This window comes from Cebus imitator, unplaced genomic scaffold, assembly GCF_001604975.1.
Source record: "Cebus imitator isolate Cc_AM_T3 unplaced genomic scaffold, Cebus_imitator-1.0 Scaffold81, whole genome shotgun sequence".
Lineage (NCBI taxonomy): Eukaryota > Metazoa > Chordata > Mammalia > Primates > Cebidae > Cebus > Cebus imitator.
Genome location: NW_016107396.1, coordinates 5,756,363 through 5,777,755, shown reverse-complemented (window position 1 = coordinate 5,777,755; position 21,393 = coordinate 5,756,363).

Here is a 21,393-nt window from a genome sequence, read left to right as displayed (position 1 = left end):
AGCTTAAAGCTTTTTGGGGTCCCAAGTGTACTGTTTATATGCTGATTGATTTGAAACATAACTTTAAGGATTGTGAAAGCATCTTCCAATTTTTAAATGAGATGCAGTTGTGCTCTGTTTCGTAAATAATATACTGTGTTGGCACAATATCTATATGGTATCATTATTGTAATATCGAAGGTTCAGGCAAATGTTCAGTTATGTTTTCACTTATTTTGGAAAATTGGATTACAGCAATAAATTTACCAGGAAAATTAACATGACTCAAATATTTTCTAAAAGTATCTTTCAAATACGGTTCTAGGTTTCAAATTGAACATCATTATAGGGTGTTTTTGAAGATGTTGGAAGGCCATCTGCAGCATGCTGTCAGAGGAATTTTTTTTTATCAATTGGGAGGTCAAACTGGAAGACTTCTGAATTTTCTTAGAAGGTTCCATTCATCTCCACAGTCCTTTTGTTTATATGAAAAAAAAAAAACTGAAATTAACCAGATGTTCATAAAGAAAATGGAGAAATAAGTTGTGAACTAGTCACACAATGTATAATTTTTATAAAGTTCAAAACAAGGGCTTCATTCGTCTGTACATGTGACAAAACAGTATAATACAAAAATAGAGAAATATATTCAGAATCTTGGTTAGTTATGCTACTTTGGGGAAAGTCAGGAGATTTAATAGTGAAAGTTCATATCAGTATGCTTAACGGTATTGGAATTTTCTACGTCTTATGTGGAGTGTGTTCACAAGTGATTGCTTTATACAATACTTTATAACTCTCATGTTGCCTACATTTTTTTTTTTCTTGAGACGGAGTTTTGCTCTAGTTGCCCAGGCTGGAGTGCAGTGGCGTGATCTTGGCTTACCGCAACCTCCACTTCCCAGGTTCAAGGGTTCTCCTGCCTCAGCCACCTGAGTATCTGGGATTACAGGCACGCACCACCATGCCCAGCTAATTTTTTGTATTCTTGGTAGAAACAGAGTTTCTCCATGTTGGTCAGGCTGGTCTCGAACTCCTGACCTCAGGTGACCTACCCACCTTGGCCTCTCAAAGTGCTGGAATTACAGCCATGAGCCACTGCATCCTGCTAGCCTACATTCTTTTGTATCTAATTGTACATAATTAAATTGTAAAGTTATGGAAAAATAATTTCCTTTGTTTTGTTTTATTTTTGAAACAGAATTTTGCTCTATTGCCCAGGCTAGAGTGCAGTGGCACCATCAAGGCTCACTGCAGACTCCTCCTCCTGGGTTCAAGCAATTCTTGTGCCTCAGCCTCCCGAGTAGCTGAGATTACAGGCATGTGCCACCACACCAGGCTAATTTTTTGTATTTTTAGTATATACGGATTTCACTATGTTGGCCGGGTTGGTCTCAAACTCCTGGCCTCAAATGATCTGCCTGCCTCTGCCTCCCAAAGTGCTGGGATTACAGGCTTGAGCCACAACACTTGGCCATTTCCTACTTTTGAATAATAATGACAATCAACAATCCTATTTGTTAATTGACATTATATATTTTTTTGGATATTGTAGTGCCACATGATGCCCAAGCCTACTAAGCAGAATTTATTGGACCAAAAGTCTTTAATAAATACCCTAACTGATTTTGTATTTGCAAATACTTTCATAACTCCTACATATTTTCCCATTTCCATTAGCTTCTCTCTTTATTTTTTTTTCTGTCTTAGCTCTAATCCCTAATAACCAACTAAGCTCTGACTCCCAGGTTGGACTTTACTTAGATTTAGTGTCAGAAATTACTTGGCTCTAACAGGGTTAGGATAAAGCCTCAGGTTATTCCAAAATGTTTTGGTTGGGAGGCAAGCAACAAAACAACCACTTCTCTTTGTCTACCAGCTAAATGCTCCTTGGTTTGACCACTGACATTTCCATCAACTTCTGAACATGTTGATCCTTCTTTCCTTGCTGCTTCTTCCAGTATCTTTCAATCCTTATCCTAACAGCCATTGTGTCAATAAAACAAACAAAAAACGATAAAAATGCCACTTTAAAGATTGCAAGAGGAAAGTAGATGCTCCCACCCCTTTCTCCATGGCTACCTAGAGTCTGAAGTTATTGATGGGTTTTGTATTTTGGCCTTTCTGGGACTCCAGTATTAACCCATGTGCTGGGCACTTAACCTGCCAGTATTCTCAGTTGGCTTCATTTCTGCTCTTTTTATTTCTATCTTGGTACTGAGAATACGAAGGGGCATAACTTGTAGTTTTTAAGATGGGAAATGACAAATATGCAGAAAGGACCAGAAATTTGAAATATATGTGATTAATTTTGTACTTTCTTAGATTTGCAATTTGTGGTAGAAATTATTTGCTATTATAAACATCAATTAAAATTGTTCTAATTAATGTAGCTAGAGAAGACGATTAAATAAAAGGTAAGCTCATATAATTAATTCAGAAAATCTGTTTCTATTATCTATCCTCTTTCTGGTGATTTATATTTTTTAATTCAAAATATAAAATGCAGTTTTTTTAATACATTTTTTTCTGACCCAGGCACTCCCCTTCCCATAGAGGACAATTGTAGAATTGACCGGACAACAGGTTGTGAGTTCTTCTAACTGAACCCGCTGGAGTTGGGGGAGTGTGTATATCCAGCTATTGCCCAGAATCCTGAATTCTGACCTGGTTCTGAATTCTAACCTGACCATTAAAGACAGGACATGGCTGCTAGAAGAGATGAAGAGCTCATGAGAACAAACCCAGTAAAAAAATAACGGGAACAGAGTGTTGTTGTTTCGTATGGTCTTTATTTCTTTGGCATATGTGGTAAATAAAGATAAGAAGCAGTACATATTAGAGAAAATGAATATTTTTGTCACTGAAAACATTTAATAGATAGCAAACAGATAAGCAGAGATGAGTTAAATTATAAAATTAAGAGAGTAAAAACTGCGTGTATTTCAAAGTTTTAATCCTTTTGTATATATATATATTGTTTTCCATTTTGAGAACTATATACAACAAGTTACATCCCTTTGAACCTTTTGCACCATGTAGTATAATGCGTAGAAATGAAGAAGACTGAGATGATATATTCTTTAGTAAGAATTAGTTACTGTTTCTCAGTTTGCTTTCTCCTTCAAATTTTTTAAGTCTACAGTTTCTATTACTTTTTTATTTTACTAAATTTTAAAATTCATTTTATTTTTCTCATATTTAAGAAAGCACTTAACCACTTTTTCTATTATATCTCACATATTCTAAAATGTCATATTTCATTAATTATGGAATTTCTATAACTAATATTTGATATTGTGTCTGACAAGAGGTTATAGGGTATTTTTATGTTTTTAGCTATTAATTTATTGACATTTGCCTTGTGGGCTACATATAATTTCTTTGTTTGCTTTCTCCAGATAATCGGTAGTCTGAAAGGTGTAATATAATCCAATGCAAAACTAACTAGCTGATAGAATTTGATAATTCAAAGAATAAAGATGATGAATAATTTAGAAAATACAGGCAAGGGAAAAATCAGAAAAAAATTGGAGAGGACTTAATGTTTCAGAAATGTGGTCAATATTATGGCAAGAGAAGAGAAATGAAATAGGAGAAGAGGAAGTTGAAAGAAGAAAGAAAAAAGTAGGAACTTGATGTTATAGTGGTCAAAATGCTTTCTTGGGTAATTTCTAGAAAATATACCTAGGAGTAAAATGGAAACTAATTACCTACTTGATATAATTCACTGGTTCTATACCAGTGCAAAACATTAATCCCTCACCAACCCCAAAAGACAGTCAGAACTAATGGTCTTAATCCTAGCTACATCTTAAGCTGAAAAGAAGTGTATTCTCCTCATTTATCAGATGAGTCAACCATACCTTTAAAGAGTGCCTGAGACATAGTGATTGCTTCAGAATAAGTACTTAAACCAAGGTCAAACAGCTGGTATCAGGTGAAGAAACAGGGGTAAGTGATCCTTATCTTCTGCCTCCTCATGCCTTAGTCTTTTCAATGCATCATATTTACCTATAATTTTCACTATTTGAGGAAAGATACAGACTTACACTTTCACTTTATTGGGTGGGTTATTGTTTTCATTTCTGCTTCTCCTAGTTTAAGAATGAGAAATAGAAACAGCCAAAGAAAACACTGGTAGGCATTGACAACAACAACATTAAGGAAACATGCACTAAGAAGAATTGCAGAGGCATGAGGTGGTGAAGTCCAGGGAGTACAAATAATCTCATATGCATCTTATGACTGCATTCCAGCAATACACACAATAGTTGAATATCACTCAAGTAGAATAATTTCATATGGTATAAAGATATAATATAGGTTGTATAAGCAGTACCATTTCTAGCAGTTTGATGGAAGCTTTCTGGAATACTCAGTTGAAAAAAAATTCAATGATCATACATGAGATCCACAGGAAGTATATCAGATTGATTAAGAATGCCGTGGTCATGGATAGGGATACAGCAATACGAGTATCATAAATCTTCAATCTTACTTATTATATTTTGCATTATCACTTTTACATTATTCAGTGAATTAACTTGCCTGACAGAAGACTAGGGCATAGTTGCACAGTTGAATCTCTCTCTGTCTCTACATATATACATATACATACATATATACATATAAAATTAATGTTAAATTAACACTTCACTAATAGAAAGGACTATATAGATATTTGATGAGTTATATATATTAAATAATTAAAGATTCTTGACATATACTGATAGGAAGATATGTTAGAAAAAATAAGAGACTGTCATTCCATGGCATCACTAACTGCACCTGGTTATGAAAAAGAAGAGAAAGAAATTTTTTTATCCCAAGGAAAGATGACTGACATTGTCTTCCGTAACAGTAGTCAGATGAAAAATGCCTTTTAATTGTAATATTTTAGAAAAGTTCAATTCAGTCTACGTTTTGAAAATTTGGGGGATGAAGTCAATTAAAAACTACAAGAGAACTAGGTTAAACTTGCGGTTGATGTGGTTGCACCACTCAGTGACATGTGGGACACATTCTTGGATGAAAGGAACCATCATCCAAGTTTATAATTCACTGGAACCTATGGCTTTTGAGATTTGAACCTAACCTGAACTTTTTGGTGTATTGTATTTTCCTTTTGTTTTGTTTCCTGGCAAGAGAATGTGTGTGTGTGCGTGTGTGTGTGTGTGTGTGTGTGTGTGTGTGTGTGTATTTGTATCATTCCACAGTTGATCAAATTTATTGTGAAGCCAATTGGGAAATACGTTTTTGAATACACTTTGATGAGTTAACTGTAAATAAATTAATATCAAGAGGATTAAATTTCCATTAAAATATATAAATATTTAAAAATTGAAGGGACAGATACTTAGAAAAACATAGTTTAGGTTTGACCCAAACCAGAACGTTTGTAAAAATAGCTAAAAAATATTAGATGATCTCAAATTGTGGTCTAGCTCAAAACCTTAAGTTACATTGTTTTCCAATATTTGGATTCCCAATGATCCCCAAGCAATATTTGGTAAAACTATTGCTCCTCAGGGAAGAGAATTTCAGATCTCTGATTTTGGTCTCCCACTCATTCATCAGACCACATTGGGACCTGTCCTTGGTTGGATGACATATAGGGCCACCATGCAAGTTCTAAGAGCCACCTGGGAGAAATAATTAAAATCATGTGGCTAAGCTCTTCAAAACATATAGAAAAATTGATATGCCTGTCCCTGTGGGAGGAAAAGAAATCCATAAGAATAATGGCCTTAATGGTGCCTTGGTGTTGCTTTACTTCTAGTGTGTACTCTGTAATGCAGCCAAATCTTTTTATCTGAAGGATTGTAGTGTTGGCTAGCAGAAGAGTAAAATAAATGTAAGAGATATGAGACATTGTTTGCATGTGATTTCGTAAGAATATCACCTTTTTAAATAGTATGTCTTTTGCTAGCCTACTCAGTCTACTGTGTTGCTTTATATTTTTTAAAAGGTACCATTTTAGTTTAACATGGTAGAGTAGAAAGGACACGGGCTTTGGAATTAAATAGGTCTGACTTTGTCCTTGAATAACTGAGTGAATTTGGGCAAGCATTGTACCTGGCACACTATAAGGAGATGTTAATTCTACCTCATAATGTTACAGTTGTGAAAATTTGATGTTTTGTATAATCTGATATAATGTAGGTGGTAAATAAATGCTAGTTATTACAGGGTTTTTGTTTTATGTCTTATAGCATCAGAACTTTTATGTGAAAGAAAAATATATTTTAAAAGAAAATTTCTCCACGATTGTCAGCATTTGTTTAATTTTCATACAATAGGTCAGATCACTAGGCATTTGATACAAAGGACATCAGAATAGAAACTCTCCTCCCTATTAAAGGATCTTGACAAAATTATGACAAGTTGAAAAGCAAATTAAGCTTCATCATAAAAGAAATAGAAACTAAGAGATCATATTTAGAATGATTCCTTGCCAGTGTTTGGGTTATGCAAGTATTCAACATTATTCTTTGGTTCTTTTGTAACATCCAGCTGCTATAATAACTCCAAAATAAGTAGTGATTTTTCATTTTTGCAGTTTAACTTTTGAACTTTATAACCATTAAATGCAAAACAATATTCTGAAATCCTATAGTTTGATTTAGCAAAAAAAAAAAAAAAAAAAAAAAATTGTAATTTTAAAGTGAATGCCATATTGAGTAGTGTGATGAGATCTTGTGCCATACTGTTTAAAAAAAAAAAAAAAAATTTCTGTTCTCTACAGGCCTCGCTTAGACCTGGATATTGCTGATTGTCCTGGAATACATATATTCATTCCAGAAGCCTATAGTAATACTCCCACAGGCTTAGAGGATGCCTGACAGTACAGAGCTTCCAGGAAGTCAGTATTTCCATGTAGATTGTTAGTCAGTTTTATACTAAGTTGGATACTTGGAAGGTACATATTTGCTTGCCTATTTTCTACTCTGGTACTTGGGCCCTAAAATAAGAGCACCAGTGACTACTTATCTTTACTGCAAATTTATCTTTAACACATAACTATCTTCTGCCTTTGTAATTTCCATGTGTTTACTTGTTCTCTTTATTACTACTACTGCCTCCATATTCAAGACTCTTATATTAGTCAGGGTTCTCTAGAGGGACAGAACTAATAGGATATATATATGAGGGAGTTTATTAAGGAGTATTGACTCACATGACCACAAGGTTAGGTTCCACAATGGCCATCTGAAAGCTGAGGAGCAAGGAAGCCAGTCTGAGTCCCAAAGGTGAAGAACCTGGAGTTTGATATTTGAGGGCAGGAAGCATCCAGCACTGAATAAAGATGTAGGCCAGAAGACTAAGCCAGTCTAGTCTTTCCATGTTCTTCTGCTGACTTTTATTCTGGTCATGCTGGCAGCTGATAAGATTATGCCCATCCAGATTGAGGGTGGGTCTGCCTTTCCCAGTCCACTGACTCAAATGTTAATCTCCTTTGGGAACACCCTCACAGACATGCCTAGGAACAATACTTGGCATCCTTCAATCCAGTCAAGTTGACAATCAATGTTAACCATCACAGCTCTCATCAGCTTATAGTGTGAATTGTAAGAGACTTCCACCTGACTTTTCTGTTTCTTTTCTCACCCATCTTATCAATTTTTCTGCCATAATCATAGCTATAATACTTCCTGTAAGTACGTACAATAGTTTCTTATTGTCTGCTACTATAAAACTTTGGGATTTAATTAAAAGATCTCCAAGAGTTTGGAATTAAATTTTTAGAAATACATCTGAGTTAAACTATAAAATCAACTGAATGTATGTGAGGTGTGTCAGCTGAAATGAGTCCCTGGTAACCCATTTGAATATGCTCATGTATCTTGTCAAAGACTGAGCCTCTCAGAAAGAGAAATTTGTCACTCCCAGACATACAGAAAAGAGATGAATGTTAAATGTATATTTTGGCAAGATTTATCCAAAGGTAATCCAAGGAAAGGGAAATTAGCCATGCAACCTGGAATATTTCAGTTTCTAATAACAGAGATATTGCTAGGGTGCAAATAAATATGGGCAGTTGTAATCAGTGGGTTTTAGATCACAATGCCAATACCATCTTTATTATGAAGCCATTAAACAATAGATTTGTCTAATTCTGCTTGCTCATATCCATGCTCACCAAGCAAATGTGTATAATAAAGGTGTGCAAGGAAGTCATATAAACCTTTCCTATCCTGTAACAAAAGTTGCTTCTGGAAATTCAGTAAAACTATGTCTGATTACTATTTAGCTTCCTGGTTTAGTTACCTTTGTTTGCTTACATTATTAAGAGTACCCCAAATTTACTCAGGCGTCTCTTCTTTTTCTTATGGCCATAGGCTTCTTAGAGGCTGGAAGCAGCCTCCAAGCAGGAGTGAATCCTGATTTGTGTACACTGATCACTGATCCCCATTTTCTGTGCCAGAAACTTGTCTGGGCCAGAAACAGTTTAACCTGTGAGATGTAAAGGCTGCTGGTGGATCTCAGGTAAGATTCTTAAACCCTACGTTTGGTAGAAAAGAAAGTATGCCTTCTACGTCTTAATGTCTTTGTCTTCTGTATGATACTTTAGAGGGCTACAATGACCCCACAAGGGGAGCTAGCTGAGTATCAGGCAGAGAGAGAGACAGAGAGAGAAGGACAGAAGAGAGAGAGGAGAGAGAGAGACAGAGCCTGTTGCCTTGATGACACCATCATCCCCTGAATTTATTAGCTCTGGACTTGCTCTACCTCTATGCTAAAACATAAAATATGAATGTAAGATTTGGGTTTTCTGAAACTTAAACTATCTCAATTTAAGGCAGTATAATATTGAGTTAAAAGCATGGGCTCAGGAACCAACTGTCTTATTGTGAATCCTGGCTTTGCCAAATCCTCAATGCATGAATGTGGGGAATTTAATATTGTTGCACCTCATTTTCCTTATGTTTGTTATACAGACTAAAAGTATTATTACAAAGAAAAGAACCAAGAATTTTTATAAATTGTAATCTTTTCCTAAATATTAGGGGAAAAAATCTTATGGCAGAAAGCAATGTGATTGGTACACTTCCAAGTAGTTGGGCTACAGGGAAAAAATATAAGATTCCTGCCAACATGGATATTCCAATTCTTTTACATATTTCTTATCTTGAAAGAATAAGTTGGCATTTTGATATCTGCCTCGGTTTTTGTGTATTAAAGCTAAGATGGGTCATTCTTTCAAGGTCTGATAATTGCTTGGCATTGGAAATAATGAGTTTTGAACCTTAAAAGATGGTCCAGCGGAGCTGCCATCACATTTGTTGTTTCCAAATGCTTCTCTGCAGACCTGTGCAGTCTGTGATGAGGTGTTCTCCAGCCTCCAGTAAAACAAAAATGTAAGTTTTTCACAAGCCAAATTTCTAATTTAAAGGAATGTCCTTTATTTTGAGATAATTTGCATACTCTATTTTTTATTCCAGATTGATTTTCTTAAATTTGCTTTAATTTATTAAACGTTGAACTCCAGAGTCTTTCCATGGCCACCCCTGAACAATTACTATCAGTGTGTTTCCTGAACTCCTTTTAGACAGGATTCCCAACTTTCCTCTGACCTACTTGAATAGAACCTTCACCTCCTACAAAGCCCCACCTCTCAAGTATTTCTTGGAGGCCCTAGGATGTATTTAATGATGCCATCCCCATTGAGTCTTTGGTGCTGCATGCCAAGCTTGAGAATTATTGAACAGGCTCGACTCCCTCTACTACGAGAGGGCTGCTCCTGCCTGCTCTTGCACATGCTGCAGTTTCCTGCTGGCCTCTTACTGGCATCCACCTGGCAGATGTCAAGTTAGGAAAACTGCCCTCTCTTCTTGTTTCTTTCTGAGATGACCCAAAGCAGCATTATTTCGGGCTCATATCTTTCATTTGGGTTCAAATACAGCCTCTATGGAAGACTCACATGTTTACTCTCCTACTGTGACTTACATGAGTAACTGTCAAGTTCACCAGGCTTAGCCTGCTCTCCCTGAGGGGAAATCCTTTCCAGGCAACTTATTCAGGACCTCGTGTTGAAAGACTTTGGTAAAAACCAGTCACCAGTACTACTCGCCAGTGTGTGTCTCAACTACAGCAATAGATGGAATATGAATTTTTTTCCAGAGGGTACAAATATATTTCCATCAGGTCTGTATCATCAGCTTGACAAATATACTTGAAGCTCAGCCATTGGTAGAAGTCCATTCACAGCTCAAGCTGAATCATTGCCATCCTCATTTAGGAAGTTTGGGATATGGAAATAGTACCTAGAAATCTAGCCGCCAGTTCTTGTCAATTATCCTTAGGCAAATTATTTAATTTCTCTAGACCTTAGTGCCTTTATGTATAAAATGGGGATTAAAAATAGTACTTACCTGCATGTAAATTAGGTAGGTTAGTATCTTATAAGGGTACATAATATAGCATATACAATACATCTTTACATCTATGTCAGATATTGTGATTATGATTATTAACTCTGTCACACTGCCTCCTAAGGTGGAAGCATATGAATATTCTTAATTGACTTGGGCTAGTGCATTCTGATAGCACTTCTTTTAAAGACATACTTAATGCCTTGGAGAAGAAAATTAATTAATTATGTTATATTACTATGTTTACTTTAAACCTTACTCTGAAAGGCTTTCAAATAATCACAGAAGAGATCTTGGAATATAATATACACATATATATTAATTAACTATAATAATGTCTTGTATTACTAGATGCTTAAAATTGGTAATAACATTACATCAGACGATGGGATATATAAGCTAATTAAATGGAAAATTTTCTTAATACTGTAGATTATCCTTACCCTTCTTGTTTGTTTATCTAGCAAGTGGCAGGGAAGTTCAAATGACTGCTCACATTGTATCTTTAGTTCAAGTCACGGCTCAACCTCACAGAGGCACAACTGATAATTCCAGATGTTCATTAGTCATGGAAGCATGGAGACAGACCCCACTGATCAGTTTGTAAGCTGTGGTCAGGTCATGAAATTGTCTTGCCGCCATACAGATAAACAAAACATATGTGATATTAGTTTAGAGCTGAAGATAGAATTTGCATGTGAACTTAAAAATCAAACAAGAAGCTACAAAAGCTGTAAAATTTTAGAGAGAGAGAAAATATAACACAAACTTTGAGGACATAAATAAAGGTAAGTCATAATGTAGAAGAGAGCCTGGTTGATTTTTTGCAGTAGTATTATCATCTTTCATTGTTGCATGGGGCAGACACATGCTGGCTGAAATTATGTCTAGCATTTTACACTAGCGGGTTTGACTGGCCAGAGGCTTGAAACCTTGTGGATTTGTGGCTCTTCAGATATGCTTCTGTATTGGAATGTGTTTGTGTTTGCCTTTATTTGTTTTTAATTAAAAAAAAACTTGAAGAAAGAGTTTCTGCCTTGGTTGATTTTCTTTGGAAACCCAGAAAGGGCTCTTGAGGGCTCTGTGGCTCTTTTGTGATGATAAACCAAACCTTTGAGCTTGTCCCAGTTGGAATTCCAGACACTAAAGAAGCCAACTTTAATTATTATTATTGTTTTCTACAGAACTGAGCCCCTTTCTGATTATTCAGGTTTATACTAATAGTCTTCTAAACATATTGCTTTTTTTTCCCGGTTAAGCTAGGACTACAAAGCAAAGCAGGAGAAACTTCACAATAAGATTTCAGAGATGCCAAGTTTTTGAGTCTCCATGGAATGTACCTGTGGTGTGGGAAATGTTATTGGGAGGGAAATATTAATAAAAGCAGGCCCTGCAGTGAAAAACAAGTTTCTCAAACTTGTAGATGAGATTGTTACCAGGGAAAGACAGCAACGGAGATAAACTTGGATTCTGTGAATGAATATGTTTACTGCAAAATCTGAATCTCTAAATGGAGACATTAATTGATAATCATAGAATCTTAGAGTTTTCAGGAATCTTACAGATTTTCAAATCGAATCGTAATCTTCTGCAAGAACTAGCTGCACCATGTTGCCAATAGATGACTCAGTTTCTACTTAATCATACAAACTAGCAGAAATGTCACTCTCATGCAAGACAGTCCTTTCCAATTGAGAACAACTCTGAAAGGAAGTCTTGCCTCACACTGGGCCAAAAGTTATTTTCTTTTTAACTTTGATCCACTATTCATAGTTCTGTCCTCTGAAGTTACTTTTTCTTTCATGTAATACCTGTCAATTATTGAATGTAGTTATTATTTCTCCTATTCCCTAAATTCTTTTCTTGTCAAGAATCCTAACGTCCTGCAACCATTTCTCTCCTTCAAATTAAATCCAGTCGAATTAATTCAATGTATACATGGCCACACTCTGGTAGAATCTCAGAAAATAAAAATGATCTACAGTCTGTAGTCTTGAGAGATCACAACTGGGACAGGGAGACAGAGACATACAATCTTATCATTGCAATACATTCTAACAAATGTGAAACAGAGGCTTGCAGAGGCTGGAGGTGGCCTGGAGTGATTTGATCTGCATAGGGATGCTGGGAAATTTATGTCTAAACAATAGCATTTTCTCACATGAAAAATTAAGAAAAGGCATTTCAGGTAACTCAAAATACGTGTGTAAGACATTGCTGTGTGTAAAACAAGTTATGTTAGGAGAATGGGGCACACATACAGTATTATAAAATTTTCAGTAAGAAGTTTCGGTGGACCCAGACATTTTATTAACATAATCAACTAAGCTCTTTTCCAATCGTCTAACCCGTCTTGAATTTCCATTTTTTTTTAATGTTTATTTTTCCTTTTCTAGCTTACGAATGACCTTATTTCACAGAGGAGAGAAAGTGACATAAAAATTGAGGATGTAGGTGATCTCACAATATTCATGAACACCAGATGCTCCTACCCCAATCAACCGATCTGTTCCTCTCTTTTCGTGGTTCTTGTACCCCTTACCAACACCATTCCACTCCTACTCTTCCATTTGTCTGTGATTGTTTACCCTCCCTGTGTTTCTTACCTTTATTCACATAAAATATTCCTTGAGAGTTATCAGTGCCTTTTAAGTGCATTACAGTAGTTAATTATTTAGCAATTATTGATCATTGTTTCAAGAGCTTTAGATGCATTATTTCATTCAATCTTTACAATAGGCTTATAAAATGAGTATTACTATTTTTCACAATTTACAGATGAAGAAATAAGTTCTCAGAGGATACATGATTTAAGTACAAAACTTCATTTTAGTGATGGCTTTTAAAATCTACATTGTACTAACAAAACTGTGACTTTTGAATCTTTCCCATTTTTGCATCTTGGCCTTATTCATAATTAAAAGTGAGAAAATGTCATTTTTATTTCCTGCTAATTTTTCTTTCTATCCTTGAGTATACAATCGTGTGAGCAATCTTTTTTTCTGAACACTTTGAAATCCCAATTATTGTTTTAGCCAAGCACTCACTGAACACCCCCAGAAGGACCTCATGTGCAGATACTCTACTGACGTTCATAGCTGAGCCCAATAAATAAGAAATTAAACTGGGGCTCCTTTGGACGATTACTTCAATTCAATTGACTAATTTCTTGAAATTCATGGTTTTTATTGATACATAATTGCTTGTTTTAAGTCATACAGCCAAATCAAGAATGATAAATTAAGTACCACAATTTATACTTCAAATTATAAAATTAGAAAATTACCAGAGGAAACATAAAGCATTTTCATTGACTCCTGAAATCCAGTATTTTGTGTACCTTTTGCTGATCTCTCAACTTTCCAGACTCCCAGGCCCTCATCCAACCCAGGGATGCCCATTAGGTAGCCACAGATATTACCATCTCTTAAGCTTTTAAATACCTCCGCCACTACTTTCGACCTAAAAATAACTAGGGCTTGGGATCATCATAAAAATTTGTTGGCAGATGCTAAAAACACAAATGGGTGATTCTGTTATATTAGCTTTTATAAGACGTGAAAAATGTGTTTTGTCAAACAAAAAGACATACTTGGGAGACTTTTGTGGATAAGAAGGATGGCAATTTATTAGAAGACAACAAGGGGAAATTGAGCTGGAAGAAGAACAAACAGAAGTGAAGTTGGAGACTTTGTTAAAGGAAAGTATACTCGTTATTAGATTGCATGACATAAATCTTTTTGAAGGAAAGTAAGCTCACAAAAGCAGGACAGTGTCTGTCTCTTTTTCCTGAGAACATGAGAAAAAAATGTGCTCATACACATTCTATCAAATGGTCAGTACATGAAGCAAATTATATCCTGTTAACAGACAAAATGGGTACCATAAAAATGGTGATGGGTCGAAAGAACACACAAGATGTATTAGAACAGATATGTAGTTTTAAAATAATCTCCTATATAACTGGTTTCCTTACATAAAATGAATCACTGAGAAGTGTTTCTGATCTTGTTCCTAATTTTGTTATTTCTTCTAATGTGAAAATGCCGGTCAGGCACTTTTTATAGAAAACTAAAGTAATGTCCTTGCCAGTCCCAGAAGAGGAGAAAGGAATAACTCCTAGGAAGAAAGAAGGGGGAAGAAGAAGGTGTGAGGAGTGTTGAAGTAAAGGAATGCCGTTTTGGCATCTCATCCATGTCAGTGACAGCAGGTGCCACAGAGGAAAAGACAACCAAATAAAGGGCAAGGAAACCAGGAGAGCAGACACAAAGGGGGAAACAGATCCCTCTGCCCTGTGCCTCATTAATCTTGTCAAAAATACTTGCTGCTGAGAAATGCTAATCTTCTCACTCCCCAGAGTAGCCTCCCTCACAAGAATGTTTTAAAGATCTGGTATATCTAATGACTGAGCTATTTAATAAATTACTTACTTACGTTACTATAAAAGCCAGTCCAGCAGCTGTAACCTACATGTAAAGCACTAAATCCTTTTACCTGACTTTCTAAAGGTTTCTCTAAATCATATTTAGTGACAGAGTGAGGTACACAGGAATCAGGATTTAGTGGCAGGGCATACTTCATGCTGTTTTGAATAGGTCAGGAGGTCTGACTTGGATTTCTTCCCAGTAACCTGATCTAGGTGAATCAGCAGGTTATAAATGAAAGTCAGTTTCTAAGATCTCCTGACTTTCTTCAATTATCAGGAACTTTATAGGAACCTGGTGAGAAACAGGAAAAGACCAAGAGATAATAAATACCATTGACCAATATTATCATATTGCAATTTCTTGCCTAATACAATGTAAAATGTAGTGCCACTTTTGTACAAGCTAATTATTTGTATAGATTCCTGATTTGTTGTTTCCATTGTTAGCCTGAATAAATACCTAAATGACGGAAAAATGTTTAAAAGCTCATAGCCTCTTCTAGGGCACAAAGTATAACATTAAGTAGTGAGTCTCCCAAGGGTGGGTTCTAATACTTTCATATGTTTCTATCACTCATCATATGAAAATTCCTCCTTTTAAACCCTCACTTTAAATCATAAAAGGGAAGACAAGGGAGAAAAAAGAAACAAAGGAAACAAAATGTATTGAAGACTGGTTACATTCAAAGTATTGGCATTCATTCTCACAGCAACTTCTAGATGAACTAAGAAGCTTCAGCTCCAAGAGAGTTACAACAGCTGTAATAAAATTACTGTTTGATTCTAGCTTTGTCTAATTGCAAAGCCAGAGCTGGAGGTAAATGTTTGGTATAAGCAACTTCCATTACCCCTTAAACCATACCTCATTGGTAATTGTCTTCTTGTCCTACCCATAGCCTGGTTCTGCACCAATTTCTGCAGCAATTTATGGAGTACTTCTAAAGTTTGTTTTGTCCTTCTTTATTATTATTTTCAGTTAAAAGATTTCTGAGTTAGCATGGCTCAGTAAATCGAAAACTTACATCTACAAAATCTCAGAGAAACCCAAGGGTATCGCAAGCACCACTAGTGACACGTTTCCTTCATTGTAAATGGACGATAGCGCTTGCTGTTTTTGAATGCCATGAACACATTGGGAATATTCAGCTACTTTGTGGGTCAGCGTAGAAAAATTATATGAAATATGAAGAAACTGTCTCAATTTTCTCATCACATTGGAATGACAATAATAATAATAGCTCACAGATGCGTTATAAGGATTGACAAGCTACTTTATGGAAAGTCCAAAAGGCAGCTCACAGCATAGGATAAGTGTTTAGTCTATACTAGCTTTTATTAATGATGTTTTTATATTTATGATTAAAATTATTGGGTTTCTATTTTCTAAGATAAGAGTTCACTAGCTCCAGAACCACACAGTAAAACGCTTCCTTTGTGTATGTCCCTTCCAATGTCACTTTCATTGCTTCTATTTTATATTCCAGAAGTGTGATTGAGTGATTAGAAAGTAAATATAAGAATAAACTATGAATGATAAGAAACTGGTTATATTTGCAAATACAGTGCTGAGTAATCTGTATATTTATAAATAACTTGAGATTTCTGTCTCCAAATGAACCGAAACAATAATTGAAATACAGTTTCTGCACACCCACCTTCCAACCCTTTCTCACCCCCCCATAACTAAATGTAGAATACCGTATGACCATAGCTGAATAATAAAGCTCTGCCTGTATTGGTTACCTTTTTCTGAAGGTCTTAATGTCTTGCAGGAATGTCTACCCTTGACCTTGCTAGTTCACTACTCTGAAATGTCTGATTTTATTCTTAAACTTGTTGTGTACTAGGGTGAGGACAGGCAGGTAAAGGTTAGGCTTGTGATGTTCAGAGGCTGGAAATTGAAACCCCCTGTTTCTCACAGCACAGATGTGGTGCAGACAGCCCGGGCCTCTACATTTCCTCACTGTGCCCTAAAAATGACCTTAACCCTGACATAGAAAGAGAATCAACATCATTGTGAAAGGCTGTTGTTGGCTGGCTGTGTCAGAGGGAGCAGTTTTCTGAGTGTAGGGCTGTGTCCCATTGCCCTCTCCTGTGTCATAACACTTCCAGTCTCTCCAAGTTGACCTGGATCCTCTGAAGCCAAAGAAAGGTCAAAGTTAATTCTTAGTGCCCATCAAACTCATTTTATGAGTTTTTCTTTCATGACACAGTGGGAGAATGATTCAGACCAATACTTCCTATTCAATCTTAAAATATATTGGAAATAATTGGGTTTTTTAGGGCATTTTGCCCAAACAACCTCTGACTTTCTACCTTCTGCTTTATTCTAACAAATAAATAAAAATATATGTGTATGTATGTATACATGTTTATATATACAAAATAATCAAACCAAAATCACAATCTATCACCTCAACTAACTGTTCCCCTTGAATTGCTTATTTTTACATATTTCATATCTTTAACAATTGTAAATCTAACTGATAATAAAAATATAGTTTTAGCTTCTTTAAAGGGTTCAAATTCTTGTTTATCTTCTCCATTTAAGACAGATGTTAGTATTTATATGATGTCTAGGTTTTATCAAGTCCAGGTAAAAGGATACTTTCATTTTTTCCTTCTGTGTTTCTCAGGATAGAATAATGAAAAGTGATCAATCCAGGAAATGGAAGAGTTTAAGAAAATGAATTTTTTTAACCAAAATGTATTAAAACAACATGGACAGGGTTTCTTTTTTTAAAAAAAATGACAGGCAAAGTTAGCTTTACACATTTCTTGAAACTATTTAATTAAATTCAAGTCTTACGTAGTATAAATCAATTCTTACGTAGTAGTCTCTTCTTTGCAAGAAAGCATCATTTTAGGGTAAAAAGCCATTTCTCAAATGTTTACCTTATTTTCTGTAGCAAGTTTTCAACATGCTTGTGACTGTCTGAAGCCCTATTTTCATTTTTCAAGGCCAGTGGATACTGAAAACAAGAAAAGAACAAGAGCTCTGATTGATTTCATGGGCTTCTTGGAGGACCAACATCAGTCAATGGACATATGATGCCTTAGCAGAGGTAAAGTGGTCCTCTATTGTTCCTTACTCAGAAGTACTGTCTCAGAAAGATACCCAAGTATAAAATCTGTTTCTACTGCAGATTTATTCCTAAGCCATTGCTCTGTTAAGCATTTGTATATGGAAAAGGATATTGATGAATTGTTTTTGAATATTCTAAATAATAAGAACTTATGTAAGCTGATGACTAATCTCAGATTTTGGGGCAGTATGAGTTACATTCATGTATGCTTAAAAGGTGAGTTTTCAGTTCATGCTCAAAATCTTGGCCTGGGGTCTATGAAGGGCAGACCACTAACTGTTGACATGCTGTTGTGGTTCATTTTAGGCTTCCTTGGCTGCAGCAGAGAAGACGCAATGCCAGCGGTGATTTTTCAGAGCTCCCTCTGAAGAAGATCATGGCTCAGTTACCATGGACACCAAAAGCTATGCAGCTTTTTATTCTTTTTATTTCCTTCATTATGTGCCCTCCCTGGAAATATATTTTCATTGGTAACTAGTTTTTGAAACTTTTACCAAGACAATAGCCTAACCTATTGCTCTCTAAACAAATGCCTTCAGTATCTAATACATAGGTATAGACCAGTATGAGCCAACTATGCTATTAGGAAACTAATAAATACGTCTCCTTTGCTTCCTACTTAATAAGAAAAAGCAAGACAATATTGCTCATGCCAGATCAGGTTTTGATTGGTATGTGCTTATCCTTCATAAACAAGTGTATTTTATGTGAAAAAACATGGGGGAAATATTTTTATTTTATTAGTTGTACAAAAGCCATGTTGGCAACTGGAGAACAAATAAAATAAAATTGTCTCATGTGGTTCTTATTATGGAATCAAATAGTAATGTAAAAGGCAAGCACACACCAATCATAATTCCATCTGGCTGAAAGAACAGGAAAATGTGGCTCCATTTTCATTAGGAAAGGGAGGCCTATATTTCATGATGTGCTTATATGTGGCTCTAAAGGTACTCCCAGTACACTACTGCATTCTGTACCACTCAAGCGGTGCCATACCTACTGATACATGTTAATACAATCAATGTGACTTGAAGAGAGAGGACTGATCTTAGCCCTCCATCTGCATTAACAGAGCACCAACAGAAGCTAGAGCATCATTTCTTGGCATTCTAGGAAGAAATGCGTGTTGAACCAGTACACAGTATATAATAGTCCTTGCAATATACACTTGGCATATTTGCAGCAAGTAAGTTGACATTTATGTAACCACCAAAAATACATTCCAGAATGTTTCATATTTTCAATAACCAGACAAAATCATTCAAGCTCTGGACTTAAAAGGCTGCATCCATAAAAATTTTCTAAGTTCCTTTAGTGCTGCTTTGTAGTTTATCTTCAAGGAAAAATAAGGGTAGCTGTTATCAATGGAAGGTTGATATTCACGTGTAAGAAGTTGGGTCAGCAAGACACTGTACTAATGAATTATCTATGGGACAACATGGAGTGGTCATTTGGGCCTTTGGGAAGTGTAACATGGAAGACGACTAGTTCTTTATTAAGAACAAGAAAGTAGCTAGCCCTGAGAATGAAGGTTGATTTACTTTGCTGAAACTGGTTTTCTAGCCTTTGTTTGTGATTTGTTGTTGAAGTCTTGCTTTTTTCTTCTTCTTAATCTGCTTGTGAATAGATGACTAAGTGATCACATCGCCTGGAAATGCATGTGAGTCTCCTCATTTTTTACCCATGTGTGCCACAACTGGGATGGAATGATTTCCTTATCCTGAACATGTTTTGGAGTGCAGAAAAGATGATGTTAGTTTTTGACATATTTTGTTAAATAGGTATGAGAATTAGTATGCCACATTTACTTGGTAGAAAAGTAATTGCAAGAGGGGACTCAAGTCACACAAAAGCTCTGGATTTATAATCCTACTTAAACATCTATATATTTTATAAATTCATTTAAACTATAGAGTCAGCAAACAAAAATTGAAACTTATGACTAAATTAAATGTTTTTGAAAAGTTAATATGGTGTTTTCATCAACAGCATCCATAATTACTAAATGTATCCAGAATCTATACTACTGGATGTGTTTATTTGGTAACTAAATATCTGATCAAAGGTATTATTGGGCCTGAAATGGCCTCTTCATTGGATACTGATCTGCCATAGAAGATGACGTTAGACTGGTATTCCTAAAAATCTAAGAGTAGATACTAAGTGGGAGAAAAATCTGTTTGCTTTCTTGGAGTTTAATATATCTGGAACAATTGGAGGCCATATACAAAGGGGACTGACTGGCTTCTGACTCTATTTTTATTCTTCTTCACTGAGAAAGGCTGACAAACAAATGCTGGTGAGGTCTTGGCTTTGGCATCAGGAGGTCCTGAATTTGAATACTAGATCTGCCACTTAATAACTGATGTTTATTAACCAGATGCTTTTTCTTTGGAAATCCAATGAGAGAATAGACCTTGAATATTTTTACTTACCATTTTATCTCCAAAGGATTATCCTATGTAATGCACAGAATAGATGTTCAATATAGAGTATTAGAAAAGAAAATTAAGTGAATGTAAAAATATGTCTAAACTTAATTTTTCTTATTTTCCTAATTTATAAAATACTAACGATTTCTTTGACACAGGGTTTTGCTCTGTTGCCCAGGCTGGAGTGCGGTGGCACAATCATGGCTCTGCAGCCTTGACCTCCCAGGCTCCATCTATCCTCCCACCTCAGCCTCCCAAGTAGCAGGGACTATAGGTGCATGCCACCACACCCAGCTAATTTTTGTATTTTTTCTAGAGATAGGGTCTTGCCCTGTTGTCCAGGCTGGTCTCAAACTCCTGGGCTCAAGTGAGCCACCTGCGTAGGCCTCCCAAATTGCCAGGATTACAGAAGTGAGACACCATGTCTGGCCACTAATATTTATTTTACAGTGTTATTTTAAGGATTAAATGTGATATTTTATGTATAAAATAACACAGGTGAATGTTTAAAAGGTGTGATGGTAATTATTTATTTGATAGGCTACACACTTATATATGAAATACTTTAATTTTTTCTCTATCAGATGACTTCCTTGACTGTACTTAACAATTGATTTGTCCCTTGAAGGTAAAGACAAGGTAAACTTTGAAGAAAGAATAAAAAGAATGGGAATTTAGAAATAATGGCATATACATTTGAAAGACATGCACAAACCAAAACATCTTTGTTTTACAAAATACCCAAACCCTAACCAATGTTAATATATCTTCTTCAAATGCCTAGAAGTCTTTTTTATATACAATTCAAATATGAGTAGATTATATTGTTAAAAAAATTTCAATTCTATTGATTTGAATTCAACAGAAATGAAGAGAGGAATAAACGGTGGCATTTTTTTTTCTTTCATGAAGACAATCTTTTCGTCCTGAGCCCTGTTAGCCATAAAATGTATATCAGCATGATTAAGAAAACAGACCAAGATGAAAAAGAAAGTATTGATCATTTTAATGCTGTATTACAGGGTGGCTAGCAACAGAGTGAAGAGGGAAACAGTGAAAGAGTTCGGTGAGGTCAATAGCACTGTAGACAT